This window comes from Bison bison, unplaced genomic scaffold, assembly GCF_000754665.1.
Source record: "Bison bison bison isolate TAMUID 2011002044 unplaced genomic scaffold, Bison_UMD1.0 scf7180017864383, whole genome shotgun sequence".
NCBI lineage: Eukaryota > Metazoa > Chordata > Mammalia > Artiodactyla > Bovidae > Bison > Bison bison.
The window spans coordinates 5,758,301-5,760,850 of record NW_011494955.1 but is presented as its reverse complement, the minus strand read 5'-3'; the positions used below and the strand labels follow the sequence as shown (position 1 = coordinate 5,760,850).

General features: G+C 56.6%; 1 protein-coding gene across 3 annotated transcripts in view; it reads right to left on the bottom strand.

Moving 5' to 3' along the window:
• NR4A1 (nuclear receptor subfamily 4, group A, member 1) overlaps window positions 1-2,550 on the bottom strand; it is an 18,332-nt gene that overhangs the window by 5,840 nt on the left and 9,942 nt on the right. Inside the window, exon 1 of one of the 3 annotated variants that reach the window (XM_010857863.1) lies at window positions 2,379-2,544. The exons of the other annotated variants lie outside the window; for them this stretch is intronic. The gene's annotated coding sequence lies outside the window, so the exon portion shown is untranslated. Of the gene's footprint in view, window positions 1-2,378; window positions 2,545-2,550 lie in introns of those variants that run through there. 3 annotated transcript variants of the gene reach the window in all.

Genomic DNA, 2,550 nt, shown 5'->3' with positions numbered 1-2,550 from the left:
AAGGCGCGGGTGGGGGCTGGGAGAAGGGTGGGTGGGAGAGGCAGCCAGGCAAAGCCAGAGCCCAGTCCTGGGAGCAGATACGCCGTTCCTCCAACCTGGCACTTCTGGGAATATTCCCAGGCATGGCTCAGCCTCTGCAAAACCCCCTCCTGTCCTCCCCCCACAGTGCCTGAGCTGAAGAACAACATCCTGCAAATGGAAGAGGAGCTGAGAGTGAAGGCCCAGTTGCCTATGAAAGCAGCCAAGACAGCAATTAGCCTCTCCCTACCCCCATCCCCAACCCCACCCTCACCCTACATACTGAGCAAAGGCTGTAGATCCCACGCGCACCCCGGTCCTGCCATCTGGGGATGGGCACCCACTCTACATTGCCTGGGATGCTCTCAGAAGGAAAGAGCAAAGGAGCCCGACCTCCTTCCCCAGTACCCCAAGGGATCAGGTAACTGGGATCCAGACCTTTAAAAGGCCATATGCTGGAGGGCGGAGTGTGGCGGGGAGAGCAGCCCCTGGACTTCGAGTCCTGAAAAGGAACTTCTCTGCTTTCCCGCAGCATCTCCCCCTATTATTTTTACGAGAGCACTCAGAGTCCAGCAGACTACCTGAGGTGGCTGTGTAGGGCAGAGGAGAAGTCTGCTGGGGGTGATGGAAGTCTGGGTCCCTCCACTAAGCAGTTCTGTGCCCTGAAGAACCCAGGAGCTCAGACAAAGGGGGCTTACACCCCCTCAAATCTGGAGGAATCTGAAGGAGCAGAGAGAATCATTCAGGGGGGATCTTTAAGTTCACAGACAAGTCAAAAGCTAACACAGAGAGGAGGTTCTCATCCTACCTCCTTGCCTTGTCTCCGTGACCCTAGCCTCATCAGTCAGGGAGGGAGGCTGGGGAAGAAAGCAAGCTGAAACAGGGCGTGCCATGACCAAGGGGGACAGCAGGAGGGGGCAAAAGCTGGCATTACCTCCTGGCCAAGAGCCTGGGGAGTTCTCCCGTAATAGGCTTTCTCCTGCCTCCTTGGGCCCTGGACAGGGCAGCTCCACCCCCGTCCTGACACTCCCACAACCAATCCAGACAACAGAGCCCCTAGAAACTTTGGCCCCACCAACCAGTGGCGCCCATCCATAGGCATAAAGTACCTGCAAGCGATAAGGCTGGCCCCGTCTGTCTGCGCTAAGACAGCCTGGCAGGGAAGGCTTTGGGGTGGAGTAAAAGAGGCAGCAGCTACGCAGGACTGGGCTGGGCATTCCAGCCTTATTCAAATCCCGTTTCTCCACTTGGAAGTCCCACATCCGGATCAACCCCCACCAAACTACCCCCACTCCTGCCTTCATGCAGGTACTTAATGACACAAGATATGGACCTCCATCCAGCCTTTGGCAGGGACACACGGAGAAGGAAGAGGCAAGGTTGAAGGAAGGAGCAAGGAGAATCCGGCTACAGGCAGGTCTTGGAAACAATGTGGTTTGCACCTGTTGTGCTAAACAAGCCTCAGGCTGCACCCTACCTGTCTGATCCGACGGAGACTGGGGAAGGGGATTCTTTAGGTGGTACCCCACCAGAAACTCCAACATCAGCAACTTCAATCAAGGATCCCCAAGGACGAAGCTTTCCACCTCTCTCTCTCTCTCACACACACACACAGATTCAAGCTACATTAAAAAAACAATCTTCCCTACGCTTCCAGAGACTGTGCTCTGCCCTAAGAAGCCTCTTTTATTCCAACACGCACCAGCACCCCCTCCACAGTTCAGTCACCAATGTTAAGCCATTTGCTCGGACAATCCAGACCTCTCTCTCCTAAGATAGGTCAGGCAGAAACTTCCAACTGGGGAACCCTAGAAACTAACCCACAGCATTAAGAATGAGTGTTAAGAAAACAACTAGGGGTATAGGAGTGAGCTGACAAGCTGAGGAGGAGACCCTTTTGGAAATCCAATCCTGGAAGGAGTCGGATCCCAGCAGCCCAAAACTCTGTGCACCTTTCCCCGCACTGCACTGAGACCCCATCAGCAACTAACTCCTGGGAGCCCTGTGCCAACTAAGGGAGCCTGGGAGACTGAACTCTAGACAGCCTCCTACTGAACAAGTCCCCACTGCAGGCGCCAACTGAACTCTGTGGCTTCCACCTTGCACAGACCCCCGCCTCCCCAACACACACACACAACACCCAGCAGACTCCAGTCCCATCTGGGTCTTCATCCCGTTCCAACCCCTAACCCCCCAGCCAGAGTTGCAGCCTATACTCGCCCTCCTTCATGCTAACCCCAAAACATTCTTTCGGTCCTCGCAAACACTTATCTCCTTCATGCAACACCCCCCGCCCCTCCCTGCCACAAAACCAAAACGGAGAGCCCCGCTGAGATGCACGCTTTCCAGGGGGCACCTACCCGGCTGGCTTCTGCTCCCCCTGCCCGGGACCGGCGCCCCAAGTCGCAGCCTGGTCCCGCGTACGCTCCCGCTGTCTTGCACACTCCCCCAACTTTCGCAGCCTCCACCACTGGGACTCCCGGCCGCGCCGGACCCTGCTCTTAAGCGCTCCGTGACGCACGGGGAGGGGCG